The sequence below is a fragment of the Schistocerca nitens genome, chromosome 1, assembly GCF_023898315.1.
Source record: "Schistocerca nitens isolate TAMUIC-IGC-003100 chromosome 1, iqSchNite1.1, whole genome shotgun sequence".
NCBI lineage: Eukaryota > Metazoa > Arthropoda > Insecta > Orthoptera > Acrididae > Schistocerca > Schistocerca nitens.
Window position 1 is genome coordinate 854,427,916 of NC_064614.1, and position 18,342 is coordinate 854,446,257.

General features: G+C 44.0%; 1 protein-coding gene and 1 pseudogene across 1 annotated transcript in view; both read right to left on the bottom strand.

The window, feature by feature from the left end:
* Window positions 1–18,342, bottom strand: part of LOC126209561 (uncharacterized) — an 811,828-nt gene that overhangs the window by 153,813 nt on the left and 639,673 nt on the right. The window lies entirely within an intron of this gene.
* LOC126210123 (5S ribosomal RNA) lies at window positions 143–260 on the bottom strand (annotated as a pseudogene).

Below are 18,342 nucleotides of genomic sequence, written 5' to 3' on the forward strand. Positions count from 1 at the left end.
TCCACAAACGTCACTGGATGCTGATATGGAGGGGCATGAGGTCAACACACCGCCCTCCCGGCCGTATGTCAGTTTAGGAGACCGCTGCTTCTCAATCACGTAGGTCCTCAGTTTGCCTCACAAGGGCTGAGTGCACCCCGCTTGCCAACAGCGCTCGGCAGACCGGATGGTCACCCATCCAAGTGCTAGCCCAGCCAAACAGCGCTTAACTTCGGTGATCTGACGGGAACCGGTGTTACCACTGCGGCAAGGCCGTTGGCTTCCCTAGAACTTAGAACTACTTAAACCTAACTAACCTAAAGACATCACACACATCCATGCCCGAAGCAGGATTCGATTCTGCGACAGTAGCAGTCGCGCGGTTCCGGACTGAAGCGCCTAGAACCGCTCGGCCACCAAGTCCGGCACCCAAAATCCATATGTCGTCATCCAAGTGTCTACAACATATACTTGTACATTCCTTATGAATATTCCTGCAGAGGGGAAACACTTTAATTAAAAGTCGCTTGCCCACTGCACTGTCGGCGGATAAATCCGATAGTGCACAGTACCCCAGAACAACACAGGCACTGCAATATCGTGTTCACAGCACAGGCAGTCAGCGATTTCAGAAAATCATGGATTCTCCTTCAGGACAAGGCTCGGTCGCATACTACAACTTCAACAAAGCTTTTCCTGCAGCGTTTTCGGTGGGAAGTGTTTGACCACCTGCTGTACAGCCCGGACTTGGCTTTCTCGGATTTTCATATCTTTGTCCACATGAAACGCTCACTATAAGGAGAGAATTCTGGCACAGACAACAAGCTACAGATAAGAGAGGAGAATTGGTGGAAACCACAGGTGGATGCCTTCGACGATGAGGGTACTGGAAAATTGTTACCACACGACTATGTGGGGAAGTAGGTGGGAAGTGTAGCTTAATGTTGCTGATAAAAGATTTTCAATTTTCCATTTCATGACCGATGGATCTTGAAAGAAAATAGCCTTCGTATTTTATGTCACGATGAATAGGTCTGCTGTTATTCTTCACATACTGGTAGGGTGAACAGCAATCTGCCACTGCCTGTTGCCGTGGGCAGAGTTTATATTTGGTGTGATGAATGGCAGCTTGCCCTAAAAGAGGAAAAATGTAAATTACTGGAGATGAAAAGGAAAAGCAATACTTTAATGTTAGATTATGAAAGTCAATGTGTTGTTTGATGTTGTGCACCAAGATTAAGGATACACAACAAATACCACAAGAGCCCGCCACCATACAGGCACAACAACTCGCTTGGCTCTTCTTAATTCTGAGCAACAGTCTCCAGATGGCATTCACAAATTCGGACCACTTTCCGCTTCTACACGACACCCATCAGCGCATTGTGCTTGTTGTACTGAGGCTTAACCCCTGCAGTGTCAGCAACCAACATCACATCAGTACTTCAAAGAAGCGTAACTGACAGGGACAATTTTCCGGAAGACAGACGGCCATGCTCCGGCTGTCCGTCAGGAGACGAACCCAGCACCGTTACAGGCCGCCGGCTGTACGAACCTATTCTCTCCCAAACGACACGTGATCAAAAATAAGCGCAGATTGTTATTTAGGACAGCACTCGGGCCAGACCAGACCAGAACAGTTCGCTCCCAGCGAGCTTCCTGTGCCAGGCACCGATTCCGCCAGGATGCCGTCAATGAGAATTCTCCCTCCAGCGCCTCCTCTACAACATCGTTTCTGTTCACGTCTGACTTCACGACCCTGGCTGCTGCCAACTGTGTGTGTTCGTGGCCTCCTCGTCGAAGAAGACAGGAATTCTGCAGTCGTGGCAGACTTGTGGACCTTTGTAAACTTACTCCTGTGTAAGTTTCAAACAGTCAGGCCAAACAAACAATTTTGCTCCTTACAGTATTTTGACTTCTTATAAAGTGCTGCTTAACGAACGTAGACTCTGTGACGATCTAACTGGCTTCAGCTGCCAGAGGTATTGTTTTAATTCAAGAAGTGTCTTGTTTGGTTCAAATGGCTCTGAGAACTATGGGACTTAACATCTATGGTCATCAGTCCCCTATAACTTAGAACTACTTAAACCTAACTAACCTAAGGACATCACACAACACCCAGTCATCACGAGGCAGAGAAAATCCCTGACCCCGAAGTGTCTTGTTTCAATCTATGTCAGAGCAGATGTGCTACTGATCTTTGATAGATAAACTTGTTTAATCAATGGTAGTTGGATATTTTTTGTGCCACCCAGTACTCGCCCGTGATAGTAGTGCCACATCCTAAGGGAGTGCTTTCATCCGTGGACTACATTGCTTCCACCTTTTCTGGCAGAGATGGAAATTCTTCCGGAAACATGCTTAAAAGCTGACGTGCTGTGGACACTCGGACAGTTCCTCTCCAACAGTCAGACATTCAGTGCCAGCAGCCAGTTCGGTACAGTTCTCTGAAGACTACATTCCGACTCAGCAGTCGCTGTTTATGGATTAATAAGACAATCATGTGTGTCTGCAACATTATTTACAACTATGGAGAAAATATCATAGACTGCCAAGAGACAGCAGAGTTATTAAGATTTCACGGTAGTCGGTTTATGACATGCAATGCCACACATCAAACTAGACGAAAGTTAAGTACCCTTTTGTAACATACTCTTTAATAGATGTTATCGGTTATTTTTTATCGTCGCCGTATTTCTGTTCTAGAGCTGCCCTGACAGCAAGTGTTTACGATGATAACCAGTAAGTGAGCAATTTGTCGCCCTTAAAGAACTGTAGCAGTAAAACCACTTTTCCGCTACCGTGATCGATTGGACTGAATTAATAGAATAATTCAGTAACAACATTCCCAAAAGTTACATAATACTTTACTAACACTCGTTATTAGTTTCGGTTTTCAAGCCATCATCAGATTTAAAAATTTAGCGGCATCATATAGACACGTAGTCAGTACATGTAGTGATTATAGGCCTACTTGTCGTTGCTACATTTTTAGGTCTGATGACGGCTTCAAAGCTGAAACTGGTGATAAATTTTAACAAAACATTATTTGACCGAGATATAAACTTTTATAACCTAATCTGATACAAAGGTAAGCAGCCTCCTCAGGCGGTACCAGTGCCTCATTTTGCTACTCCTATAATCTTTCAATGCTCTATTAATGGTGTGCTTCTTGACAAAATCACATTCTTCAGTTCAAACTTCCGGGCTGAGAGGCCGTGGTCGATGTATAAAATGTCCACCTAACGTTTCGTCTCCATATGTCGGTTTTAACTGAAGACAGCACCGGCCGTGAAAGCCTACATTGTACAATCACATTGACTGAATATCTAGGCGCAACGCTGCAGAGCGACGTGCAATGGAATGAGCGCGTCAGGTAGTTTGTAGGTAAACCGATTGGTCTTCTTCGGTTATATTGGAACAGTTCTAGTAAAGTGTAGCTCATCAGTAAAGGAGACCACGTAAAATTACTTGTGCTATCCGTCTTAGAATACTGTTACAGTATTTGGGACGCCCACTCAAAGAACAGCACAGTACAGTGTTATCCTCATCACAAATCACTACTGCTCCTGAACGGTTTACACAGGCTATTCCTGTTATACCCCATGCGTTACAGTTGCCCATTGGCAACATTTCAAAAACACTCGAGTGTTGATCGAAGCTATTGGTGACTCTCTTTAATCCGTCCTGTCACCGCTCGTGTGCCAGGCAGGTGTCTGGTCGACTAGCAGTAGGCAACTAAATCTTGAGTTTGTGGTGTCACATTATTTCACTTAGTGTCAAAGTAAAAACTATAGTTCAAACGCATTTTGTAAAACGTGGATGCAGCATATAATCGCACACTACCATTGCGGGTTACTGTTCCAATGCAAAGGTGAAGTTCTCTGTTTATGGAAAACAAAGAAAGACGGGACTCGTTACTGATTAGCAGTTTAGCCTTTCACGATGTTACGAGGGATGTAAGATAATATACATCCTAAAATCAAGTTATACTTAGAGCAAGCACGAATTTTTTCTCTTAAGAGCGTATAATGATGAGCAGAAGCACTTTGACCACTGCCCTTCGTGAAATTGAATATTGTCTTGTAGTGTTTCGGGCACTTGACGCAGTGTGCAAAACATGTAAGACATACGGGCTGCAGAAGGGGAAATTCACTGACAAAGCTAGTTTGAAAATGGACAGATTGTCATGGCCTGGTATATGGGAACTAGCATTTCGATAACGGCGAAACTGTTTGGCTGTTCACGTGCTACTTTCTCGAGCACCAATGAAAAATTGAAGGACTTTGAAAACATGCGTAGGTGAAAAGTGTTGCACGTAAAGAAATTGGCATGGTGCTATTTTTAATTAGTTGTAAAAATGTAGTTTAATAAAACATCTCTTTTTTTTACACAAATTTATCGTTCGCTTTGATGTCGTATGTGTGCAAATTCTGAATAATGAGGCTCTCTTTATTTAAATTTCTCAGATCATTCATCTAGAACCAAGACTATATCAATATAATGTTCCACGTTGAATATTTGTATAATAAATGTTCCGTCATCCCCCATGAACCATGGACCTTACCGTTGGTGGGGAGGCTTGCGTGCCTCAGCGATACAGATAGCCGTACCGTAGGTACAACCACAACGGAGGGGTATCTGTTGAGAGGCCAGAAAAACGTGTGGTTCCTGAAGAGGGGCAGCAGCCTTTTCAGTAGTTGCAAGGGCAACAGTCTGGATGATTGACTGATCTGGCCTTGTAACAATAACCAAAACGGCCTTGCTGTGCTGGTACTGCGAACGGCTGAAAGCAAGGGGAAACTACGGCCGTAATTTTTCCCGAGGGCATGCAGCTTTACTGTATGATTAAATGATGATGGCGTCCTCTTGGGTAAAATATTCCGGAGGTAAAATAGTCCCCCATTCGGATCTCCGGGCGGGGACTACTCAAGAGGATGTCGTTATTAGGAGAAAGAAAACTGGCGTTCTACGGATCGGAGCGTGGAATGTCAGATCCCTTAATCGGGCAGGTAGGTTAGAAAATTTGAAAAGGGAAATGGACAGGCTAAAGTTAGATATAGTGGAAATTAGTGAAGTTCGGTGGCAGGAGGAACAAGACTTCTGGTCAGGTGACTACAGGGTTATAAACACAAAGTCAAATAGGGGTAATGCAGGAGTAGGTTTAATAATGAATAGGAAAATAGGAATGCGGGTAAGCTACTACAAACAGCATAGTGAACGCATTATTGTGGCCAAGATACATACGAAGCCCACACCTACTACAGTAGTACAAGTTTATATGCCAACTAGCTCTGCAGATGACGAAGAAATTGAAGAAATGTATGATGAAATAAAAGAAATTATTCAGATAGTGAAGGGAGACGAAACTTTAATAGTCATGGGTGACTGGAATTCGAGTGTAGGAAAAGGGAGAGAAGGAAACATAGTAGGTGAATATGGATTGGGGCTAAGAAATGAAAGAGGAAGCCGCCTGGTGGAATTTTGCACAGAGCACAACTTAATCATATCCAACACTTGGTTTAAGAATCATGATAGAAGGCTGTATACATGGAAGAACCCTGGAGATACTAAAAGGTATCAGATAGATTATATAATGGTAACACAGAGATTTAGGAACCAGGTTGTAAATTGTAAGACATTTCCAGGGACAGATGTGGACTCTGACCACAATCTATTGGTTATGACCTGTAGATTAAACCTGAAGAAACTGCAAAAAGGTGGGAATTTAAGGAGATGGGACCTGGATAAACTGACTAAACCAGAGGTTGTACAGAGTTTCAGGAAGAGCATAAGGGAACAATTGACAGGAATGGGGGAAAGAAATACAGTAGAAGAAGAATGGGTAGCTTTGAGGGATGAAGTAGTGAAGGCAGCAGAGGATCAAGTAGGTAAAAAGATGAGGGCTAGTAGAAATCCTTGGGTAACAGAAGAAATATTGAATTTAATTGATGAAAGGAGAAAATATAAAAATGCAGTAAATGAAGCAGGCAAAAATGAATACAAACGTCTCAAAAATGAGATCGACAGGAAGTGCAAAATGGCTAAGCAGGGATGGCTAGAGGACAAATGTAAGGATGTAGAGGCTTATCTCACTAGGGGTAAGATAGATACTGCCTACAGGAAAATTAAAGAGACCTTTGGAGAGAAGAGAACCACTTGTATGAATATCAAGAGCTCAGATGGCAACCCAGTTCTAAGCAAAGAAGGGAAAGCAGAAAGGTGGAAGGAGTATATAGAGGGTCTATACAAGGGCGATGTACTTGAGGACAATATTATGGAAATGGAAGAGGATGTAGATGAAGATGAAATGGGAGATACGATACTGCGTGAAGAGTTTGACAGAGTACTGAAAGACCTGAGTCGAAACAAGGCCCTCGGAGTAGACAACATTCCATCGGAACTACTGACGGCCTTGGGAGAGCCAGTCCTGACAAAACTCTACCATCTGGTGAGCAAGATGTATGAAACAGGCGAAATACCCTCAGACTTCAAGAAGAATATAGTAATTCCAATCCCAAAGAAAGCAGGTGTTGACAGATGTGAGAATTACCGAACAATCAGTTTAATAAGCCACAGCTGCAAAATAGTAACACGAATTCTTTGCAGACGAATGGAAAAACTTGTCAACTCCTGTTAACTCAGACACTGCTCTGATTGTTAAACGGCGATCTTGTCGAACAAGTTTACCGATTTTTTCAATGTTTGCATCAGTTTTTGCTCACAATGGTCTGCCAGTGCGAGTGTCATCACTGGTGTCTTCGCGGCCATCTTTAAATCGTTTAAACCACTCAAACACTTGTGTTCGCGATAAACAATCATCGCCGTACACTTGTTGGAACATTACAAACGTTTCACTTGCAGATTTTCCTAGTTTGAAACAAAATTTGATGTTAACACGCTGTTCTTTCTGTACACTCAACATTTTCCGACGCACAGACAAAACGTCAACTACTTAAAACAGACGACACGGACAGACTGTGTGCAGGAGGCAGATGAAACTCGAGCGGTAGGCGGAGCGAGAGTCACGTGACAGGCCACGCGACTTTCAGCCTTATTGCATTCGTTTTATTGTTTCACCAGTACTAGTCCGGTTTTTTTCTAGCCACACCTCGTATGTCTGGCTGATCGAATTCATTGTAAAGGTGAGGTCTTTTTTGTGTGAACCCCACGGAAATACTAACAACTTACCTCCGGTTTCAGGGCCAAAATTAATACTTAGGCAGCGGAAACCTGGAATTTACGGAAGTGAATTTCCTACTCGGGCGACGAATTCTACAACCAGACGTTTAATCTCATCCCGTTACAGAAACCCCTCAGTACATGATGGAAGTGGTTTCGGTGAAATACGAAGCGACTAATTAATGATCGGAAGACTGAAGCAGCTCAGGGTTCTCGGAAATACACGTCTGATACCCTGGTACCACACACCATTAAAGGCCATTATATCAGGAGACGCCTGTGCCTTAACCGTACAGCGAAGGTTGGACTCCGCAAATTAGCAGTCATTCCAAAGCTCCAGTTAGCTATTATGGAATTTTCTGCTACTCTTGCGTAGTAACGTAAGCGAAAACAATATTTTGTGCTCGTTTGTGCTACCGTTGCTGATGATAATATAAAATAAATTCGTAAATAATCACGTCAGCTGCCATGGTGCAGAGTGCTTTATTGGTAGCATGAGGGAATGCTGAAAAGTAATGCCTCCGGAATTTTTATGTGAATGCTCTTAAAGCTTTTATTTAAATAAATCAAAAGTCACTGAAATTTTACATCTTTCTTCTTCATGTCTATATATTTGCAACCCTCTGCCGCTAGAGGGCACTGAATTGTAGCGTATATGATGGCGGTGTGTAACTTAACTATGTAGGTGCGTGAGGAACAGCGCGCTGTGCTCTATTCGAGCGTCGAATTCGAAGAGTTCCTCTACACATAGAGCACCCTCTTCTTCAGCATCACAATGCCAGACCACACAGACGAGCGCTGAGACACCTGCAACAATCCGACGCCTTTGGATCACTGACATCGATCATCCTCCACACAGTCTCGACTCGGTCCACTGGATTTTCGTCTGTTTCCAAAACTTGATGAACACCTCCGAGGACTTCACTCTGGTAATGACGAAGTGGTGCAAGCAAGTGTGAGGTTGCGGATGTGTACGAAAAGTATAGCATTCTACAATGACGGTATCTGTCTCCCGTTGGGAGGAATGTGTTCGTCACCAGGGTGCGTATGAGAAATAAATATGTAGACATGAAGAATAAAGATATAAAATACAACGTTCGTTTTACTTAAAACGCTTTAAGAGTTTTCATATAAATATTTGAAGGCGTTACGTTTCAGCACGCCCTCGTACCGACAGCATTGTTTGAGTGTCGTCAGGTGACGTGTGTCTAAAAATGGTTCAAATGGTTCTGAGCACTATGGGACTTAACATCTGAGGTCATCAGTCCCCTAGACTTAGAACTACTTGAACCTAACTAAGGACATCACACACATCCAAGCTCGAGGCAGGATTCGAACCTGCGACCGTAGCAGCCGCGTGGTTCCGGACTGAAGCGCCTAGAACCGCTCGACCACAGCGGCCGGCGCGACGTGTGTCCAACGTGCCATTTACAGTGCTTTAAAGCACAGGTGGTTTGAAAAGATGTGTGAAACTGACACGGCGACCTGTGGCGTGTGTGTGTGTGTGTGTGTGTGTGTGTGTGTGTGTGTGTGTGTGTGTGTGTCACAATAATGCTTCATATGTTTCAAAGCACTCTGTAATGATACGTTGGGCACATGTCGTCTGGCCGTGTTCTGCGAACGTAATCGGTACTGGCAAGAAACGGACTCCACAGAATAGCAGCTTAGGCTGTTACTTGAACATTTATTTTATACCGTAAAACATTTTGCTCTTACCTTTGTTTGTATTTACGAACATATTAACCTAAATGTCAGGAAATATATATTTCTTGAGCGGTAGATGATGTTTATATTTTCCCCTAAGTAACAATTATTACGACAAGCGGGGGTCGTTCTGTGCGATGTTGCTAAACAGGCATGCCAGAACTCTAACGTTATACGTGTTGTGACACACATTCCAGTTACTTTTCTTCCATTTACTATTATGTGCCGCCGACAACGTGGTTATTAGAGTTGAAGAACTAGCTTATCTTCGACATGGTTGACTTAGAAAGTGTTCGCAGTCTTGTTGACAGAACCATTCCCTTCTTCACCTGCAGAACTTTTTGATTCCGTAACTTTTATTTCGGAACCATTCTTCGTCCGGTTTCAAACCAGGGGCTACTTGAGATGTCTTTCTTGTGTAAAGCTTAGTTTATCATCAAATAAAAGAGTTTACGCTGCATGCTTCGTAAATGACAAACAACAATGGCAAGTGAGATACATTTGTATTATTCTTAATGAATCGACATAGAGGTGCTACAGAAAAAGTACTAAATATGAAATTAAGATGTAATGTACCATTGGCATCGGCATTATTATACATGGGACATAGGAAATTAGCGATGGCAGTTTCAAAAGAGCTATCCCAGAATTCGCCACAAGTGATTTAGAGAAAGTACGAAAAACCTTACTCAGTATGCCCGCACACGTTGTGAAGCACGAGACTGCTCAATTTGAGTCCAGGGTCTTAAACATTGTATTATTTCGTATCATACTCTTCACAACACGAGGAGGAAGAACATTAGATCTTGCTTAGAGACCAGAGTCTTTCTTTTATCTGTAACAGTAGCCAACGTTGTTAATCAACGCTATTGCAATGTAACTGAATTTGACAGAGGGAGAAACTTTCAATTTAGTATCTTGTCGTCGAGGGTGTAGGGTGCTTACGGGGGAGGGGAGAGAGAAGATGATTGAAGACGGTGTATTAACATCCTGTTTTAGATTACCGAACCTCTTCTCATTTTCTCATAGAGTGGTGACTGGCGACACACCATCATACGAAAACGGCTCCTCTCAGCCTGTAAGCAACGTGCCATTCTACAGTGCTTTAAAACACAGGTGGTTTGAAAAGATGTGGGACACTGACACGGCGATCTGTGGCGTGTGTGTGTCACAATAATGCGTCATATGTTTCATAGCACTCTGTAATGATACGTTGGGCATACGTCGTCTGGCCGTATTCTGCTAACGTAATCGGTACCTTATCATACTTTAGAAGTGTTACGCCTAAAGGAATGAATGCAAGGGAACAAATGAAATTTTAACTGAGAAAAAATATTTATTGTGTGATTCAATCGATAAAAAAGTTATTACTTTATGTACGAAAACTTCATATTCGAAGACAGTTTATCCCTGGACAATTATTGACGATATCTTTGTCTCTGATACAGACTAATAGGTGACAACCTGCAATTATGCGCCATCTTGGTTGAAATTCTATTCCAAGTACTTAAACACACAGATCTTACCGTGAACCGTCTTTGCGAGTCGTCGTTAAGGATTTCACGAATTACTTGAACTGGAGAAATCACGTCCAAAGAATATAACCCACGGAACAAGATCTGCTGGTCAGATAATTTACCGCCTGTTCTCCTACTGCAGCAAATAATTAATGTATTTTATATCTCTCAGCTCTTTCTCCTATATCTTTCTGAAATATTGAAGTACCTTGTTAACAATACTTAACTGTGTCAGCCCCACCTGGATTAATGATGTGGCTGTTATGGGCTCTGTTTGACACAAATACGAATTTATGCCTGTTTACTGTGTTTAACTAAGCTACCAGTTTTCTACGCCCCCTGTGACGCTGTTTCACTGTTTTTTATTGTTTTTTTTCTTGGTTGAAGTACGTAGGGAAATCAGAAAGTGGCGCATTGCCAGAAGTGAGTATATGGTCCTAGTTTTCAGCAGGCACAGCTTTGCTGCGGGGAAGACAACATCTCAGTGTGGGAGTGAAATTACATGGAAATAGAAAACATATTCCAAAGTTAAAGTTCGCTGGACAGTAAGATTTTTTGGACAAAAAGTGAAAAATTCGCAGAGATTCATCTCACTTTGAAGAACAGTGTAACATTCAGTGGAAATTACTTGACCTGCAAAAATAACGTGCATCTTGCTTTCTGATGCCCCCTCGTACATGTCTTATTTCAGCTGCAACTATTTGGTGCGGGTAGTACAGTTCTACACTGAGTCGAAACTGGGCTCTAGAGTTACATTGTTTGTGATCGCCACACCTTCCCGTTGACAACCAGCACGTTCATAAATCTCTTAATTCCGACGCTACAGTGCTGACAATTTCTCACCTGTCAGATTTCAGTCCGGCTGATCTGACTTATGTTTACTTTGTCCCTTCGTTAGATCACTTGAATATCTCACCGGAGGGAGGTGTGTGTGTGTGTGTGTGTGTGTGTGTGTGTGTGGAGGGGGGGGGGGTCGTGCACCATTTTGTCTCCAACAGATGTGTGACCTCCATCTCAAATAACAGCTGTAGGGTTGCCATCGATACGCTCCGAAATTTGGAATTTGAGGGCAAATAGCTATGATGGTTAATGAATCGGATGTGTGGCGGTGCAGCCGGCCGTTGTGGCCGAGCGGTTGTAGGCGCTTCAATCCGGAACCGCGCTGCTACTACGGTCGCAGGTTCGAATCCTGCCTCGGGCATGGATGCGTGTGGCGTCCTTAGGTTAGTTAGGTTTAAGTAGTTCTAAGTTTAGGGGAGTGATGACCTCAGATGTTAAGTCCCATAGTGCTTAGAGCCATTTGAACCATTTTGTGGCGGTGCAGTTATGCAAGGAGGGTTGATACGAGTTTTTATGGGTTTATCTAACTTGGAGGCTCTCCTATGTATCTACAATATCCACACCTGAAACACATAATATGCGTAGATTGTGTTGTCTTCAGCAGGTATCTTCATTGCGCATCTGGGCGTGCGCAGTGATGAATACATTAAGACACTCCACTACTATTAATCGCGAACATCAGGTCAAAACTGGAAATTGAAAAAGTTCCATGGGCGATTTTTCACAAAACGCATTTTCATTGGTATATGTTCTCAGTACTCTGTTGCATCTCCGTAGACTTGATCCAGGCGTCAGACCGTGGGGAAAGTCTTTATACACTCGTCAGGGGATGGCGCATGGTCCTTGTGCCAAGCTCTGCTTCCCTCTAGTGATACAAAAATTTAAAAGATACGGCAAATAGTTTTTGTTGAGTATAGTTGTTTTAACTAAAAACCTTAATGCTGTATATCTATATTATTACAAAAAAAACGTACTGACTCAGTGTTAATGGCACTTGGAACAAAAACTTTCTCACTGGCACTTAGACGCATTCGGTTTCCGGGTATGGCATTTACAATGTTCTTAATAAAGTATTTATTTTCTAATTCATGTCATTATGTTTTGTGGTTATACAGATGACAAGTGTGAGATACGGCACTTGGAATGTTTTCCATTTCCTCTCTTCGTTTGGATTATATTCGATTCATAATCTTTTTATAGAAAGGTAGTGGTTCTTTCAAGAGAGACGTATCTCGAAACGCACTCTCCTGCACGATGAATGATGAGACGTGAGCCAATTACCTGATCTCCAAGCCCGGCAAATGCGCACCACTGTAAGTTTTTCTTGATATTATTTAATGATCGAGTTTATTACACTTGTTTCAACAACATCCATTACCTGACGGTCACAATCGACAATAAAAGGTGCACTTTGACGAACAAATATAGTACCAGGCGTGGCATCCAAATTAAATATTGGAAATATCAAGTTCTCATATAGAAGTTGGCTTAAGAGAAAAAGTAACATCTTTTTGAGTTAGTGCATCATACAAACCTCATTTAATTCCTTCAGACCTGTAAAGCTCATATTACTGTAGGTACATCTCGTGTGACAAGGCAGACGTTGCCTCCGAAGGCAGTCGCGTGCGTTGTCGTGCTGGTCTTGTCCTTCTGGGAACCGGTAGGTGCAAGGAAATCGCCTCCAGAAAACTTAATGCTAATCCCCGAAATTCATTCTAATGCCTTCTCGATATTCAGTATCAGAAACGCCTTCCAAATCGAAGCCGAGACGCGAAAAGGAGACGAATAGGGAACGGAGGTTGGGGAAGCGAGACACGGCGGTGGCGGAGAATCGCCCGGGCACTCGGCGCGAGGCGCATTCACGAGCCTGGGCGCAGCCAGCTGTGACACGGCTTATCCGGGGGCTCCGCCGGCTCCACGCACGCCGCACGGCACTCAGCGGGGGCGGCGGGGGCGGCGGGACAAAATAAAAAGCGCAAAAGGGGAAAGAGAGCAACCGAAGACAGAGGCTACCAGCCAGAGCGACGACAAGATTGGAGAGCCGAATAAACACGCAGCTTCACAGAGAAATATACATGGGGCAAAAGACCGGAGGGGGAGGGGAAGGGGGGAGATACACCCGCTTCCCAGGCCACCCCACCCTATTTCACCCGTCCGAGGATAGAAAAGTTGACGGGTAGAAGGGCCGTCCAGATGTTCTAGCTTCTTGAGAGCTGACGAATTGTGTTTCCGAAGGTTGAAGTGTCTCGAGGTTATTGGTTGCTCGTGGTACTCTACAGTCCGATTGAAAGTCGTGTTGTCCCTCATGCTTCGCCATCACCGTCCCTGCCAGTTCCCGGTGGGCCGTTACTGTAGGGAGCTGGTGCAAGAGTTAGTTCCAACGTGCTTTACGATGTGTGATAAAACAGCCCATAGTGGTACATAGGGGATACACTACATAGATATGTAATAATTACAATTCCAGAAAAAAACAAGTACTGACAGGTATGAATATTAATTCATAACATCTTTTCCCTATCGTCTCCTATTCCTTCTTCTATCATATCATGTAAGTCTTCTCCTCAGAGAGACCTTAAATGTACTCTTTCCACCTATCCGCTCTCTCCTCTGCATTTAACAGTGGAATTCCCATTGCACTTGTAATGCCATCACCATTGCTCTTAATTTCTCTGAAGGTTGTTTTGATTTCTCTATATGCTGAGTCAGTCCTTCCGACGAACATTTCTTTTTGGATTTCTTCACATTTTACATGCAGCCAATTCGCCTTAGCTTCCCTCCACTCCCTGTTTGTTTCATTCCAAGTGATATGTATTTTTGTATTCCTGAGTTTTCATGACCATTTTTTTACTTCCCTTTTTCATCGATCAGCTTAGCTATTTCTTCTGCTACCCATGGTTTCTTCGCATTTACCTTCTTTGTACCTATGTTTTTCTTTCCAACTTCTGTGGTCGCCCTTTTCAGAGAAGTCCATTTCTCTTCAAACTAGCTGATTACTAAACTATTCCTTATCGCAGTATCTATAGCCTCAGACAGCTTCAAGCATTTACTTTGCTCTCCCGTATCCCATTTTTTGTCATAGTGTTCTTCCTGAGTAGGCTCATAAATTTTATCCTATTCTTCATCACCACTAAACTGTGATTTTTTCAGGATGAAATTCAATCATCAATTGCAAAAAAATTTTAACATGCTTACGACCATGAATGAAATTCTGTGTCTATATCTGCTCCTGGGTATGCATTACGATCCAGTATCTGATTTTGGAATGCCTGATCATGATGTAACCTATCTAAAATCTTCCTGTATGTCCCGGCATTTTCCAAGTACAAACCCTCTTCTTGTGACTGTTGAGCAGAGTATTCTATTCACTATTACTATCTGAAATTTATTGCACAGATCAATTAGTCTTTCTCCTCTCTCATTCTTATTACCAAGCCCATATTTTCCAGTAATCCTTTCTTCTACTCCTTCCCTAAAACAGCGTTCCAGTCACCCATGACAATTAAATTTTCGTCTTTCTTTACGTACTGAATTACCCGTTCAATTTCCTCATGTGCCATGACCATCTCTCCAGCTTGTGACGTCGGCATGTATACCTGAACTATCGTTGTTCTGATGAGAACAACCCTGTCACTGAACTGTTCACAGCAACACACACTCTGCCCTATCTTCGTATTCGTAACAGATCCCACCCTCGTTATTCCATTTTCTGCGGCTGTTGAATTTAGCCTATACGCATCTGATCAGAAATCCTTGAGTTCATTGTATTTCACTTCTCTGACTCCCTCTATATTTGGATTCAGCTTCTGCATTTCCCTTTTCAGATTTTCTATCTTCCCTACCACGTTCAAACTTCTGACATTACACGCCCCGACAAATAGAACGTTGGTTATTCAGTCTTTTTCTCATGGTCACCTTCCGCTTGGCAATCCACTTTCGGAAGTCCGAATGGGAAACTATTCCGTAATCTTTTGGCAATGGGGAGATCGTCGTAACACTTTTTCAATTACAGGCCACATGTCCTGTCCTATGTGCTTTGAATGCAGTGGTTTCTGTTTCCTTCTGCATCCTCATGCCGTTGACCATTACTGATTTTTCCGCCTTTAGGGGCAATTTCCCACCCCAGGGGCAAAAGAATGCCCTGAACCTGTGTCCACTCTTCCCCCCTCTCTGACAAGGAAGTTGTCAGAATGGGGGTCACTTCTTACGCTAGAAGCTATGATGATTTTTATTAAAAATTTGAGCAGTGGCGGAGTTCGAACCCGGGGCCAAGGACGTTTCGATTTCTAATCAAAGACACCATCTTTAGACCACGGGTGCACCTTTAAAAACAATAACAAACATTAATTTTAGACTTTTTACTTGATTTTTGGAGCTTAGAGCCTTCGAACGTCATACTTGTGACTAATTAAAAATCGACAAAACTGAACCGATTATACGTTCATATAGTTTGCAACGATCGTTGTCGTTTAAGGGGTGTGTTATCAGTTATCTGAACGGTTTGATGCATTCCATCTTGAATTTCTTCCCTGCCCCAGGCACTTCATATCTATCGGTAGCAGCTCTAACCAAAATACGTGATCTCGGTTTGTCTGGTTGTATGTGAAAGAATGGTAAGAGGATGAAGTGTGGTTGGTGTGGTGGATACGTGGCGCTATCCAATTGGTACGTGCAAAATCTGGACTTGCACGTCTTTATTAATACACAGTAAGTAATATATGTATGTGTTCTAGTTAGCGACCTTTATGTAAATGGCATGTAAGACTACCTATCCGAATCTGAAAAGAAATCTGCGCTACTGACTAGTAAAAGGGAGTGTCTTTGCATTCAGGTACTCCATTAGAAACAGAATCATTCTAGCTGATCTGGATTTGAACCACAATCTTCAGAAATAAAAACTCTGTCATCTTTGTACACTCCTGGAAATTGAAATAAGAACACCGTGAATTCATTGTCCCAGGAAGGGGAAACTTTATTGACACATTCCTGGGGTCAGATACATCACATGATCACACTGACAGAACCACAGGCACATAGACACAGGCAACAGAGCATGCACATGTCGGCACTAGTACAGTGTATATCCACCTTTCGCAGCAATGCAGGCTGCTATTTTCCCATGGAGACGATCGTAGAGATACTGGATGTAGTCCTGTGGAACGGCTTGCCATGCCATTTCCACCTGGCGCCTCAGTTGGACCAGCGTTCGTGCTGGACGTGCAGACCGCGTGAGACGACGCTTCATCCAGTCCCAAACATGCTCAATGGGGGACAGATCCGGAGATCTTGCTGGCCAGGGTAGTTGACTTACACCTTCTAGAGCACGTTGGGTGGCACGGGATACATGCGGACGTGCATTGTCCTGTTGGAACAGCAAGTTCCCTTTCCGGTCTAGGAATGGTAGAACGATGGGTTCGATGACGGTTTGGATGTACCGTGCACTATTCAGTGTCCCCTCGACGATCACCAGTGGTGTACGGCCAGTGTAGGAGATCGCTCCCCACACCATGATGCCGGGTGTTGGCCCTGTGTGCCTCGGTCGTATGCAGTCCTGATTGTGGCGCTCACCTGCACGGCGCCAAACACGCATACGACCATCATTGGCACCAAGGCAGAAGCGACTCTCATCGCTGAAGACGACACGTCTCCATTCGTCCCTCCATTCACGCCTGTCGCGACACCACTGGAGGCGGGCTGCAATTGTTGGGGCGTGAGCGGAAGACGGCCTAACGGTGTGCGGGACCGTAGCCCAGCTTCATGGAGACGGTTGCGAATGGTCCTCGCCGATACCCCAGGAGCAACAGTGTCCCTAATTTGCTGGGAAGTGGCGGTGCGGTCCCCTACGGCACTGCGTAGGATCCTACGGTCTTGGCGTGCATCCGTGCGTCGCTGCGGTCCGGTCCCAGGTCGACGGGCACGTGCACCTTCCGCCGACCACTGGCGACAACATCGATGTACTGTGGAGACCTCACGCCCCACGTGTTGAGCAATTCGGCGGTACGTCCACCCGGCCTCCCGCATGCCCACTATACGCCCTCGCTCAAAGTCCGTCAACTGCACATACGGTTCACGTCCACGCTGTCGCGGCATGCTACCAGTGTTAAAGACTGCGATGGAGCTCCGTATGCCACGGCAAACTGGCTGACACTGACGGCGGCGGTGCACAAATGCTGCGCAGCTAGCGCCATTCGACGGCCAACACCGCGGTTCCTGGTGTGTCCGCTGTGCCGTGCGTGTGATCATTGCTTGTACAGCCCTCTCGCAGTGTCCGGAGCAAGTATGGTGGGTCTGACACACCGGTGTCAATGTGTTCTTTTTTCCATTTCCAGGGGTGTAGAAGAAGAGAAGTACTGAGATTAAAGTTTTCATGGCGTCCGGTACGAACATATTAGATGTATTCCTACAAGCAGTATTATTTTAGCGCAAGTTCGACTGTAAAGAAGAAATAAAGGTACCATGAATTCGGTGCTTGGTTTGTTTTCTACAGACACTTATGTATCCTTGCCTGCCTACGATCTGAGAACTAGCTCACTAATACCACCTGCATAGGGATGTAAAGTTTAAGAGGACATTCGAAGTACGGTTCAGCTTGATGAATTCACATACACCGAGTAATGTCAAAGGAGAGTCAAGTTGATATACAGGACAAAAAATGATGGGACCACATGGGAATATTATACTACACATTTTTTACTGTAAGTTGTTACTAATTCACGCAGCCAGCAGAGTGGCGTCACGAAAAAGGCATTACTTTACAAAAAACGAGAAATAAACGAAGTAGGACTCTTTTCATGAAGGTCAGCGATATTATAGTAACCGAAATCAAATGACTTGGATTTAAAGAGCATAGAAATATGATAGCGAATGGGTAAGAACGTCAAAACAGACAGACCAGAGAACTGTCGAAAATTTACGTCTGAGTTATCGAACCGGCTGTCTACAAGCAGCAGCTGCGTGTTGTCTTCAAACACCAGTGCTCTGCGCAGAGAGAAGCTTTTTCGTGTGTTACATATGGTTTCGTAACGTCCGGCTCTAGTGCTACTACGGCTGTGCGACCTTCGAGAAACTAACGGGAACTGGAAGTCCCTGAAACGAAAACACAAAAACTGCCTCTCTCAGCTTT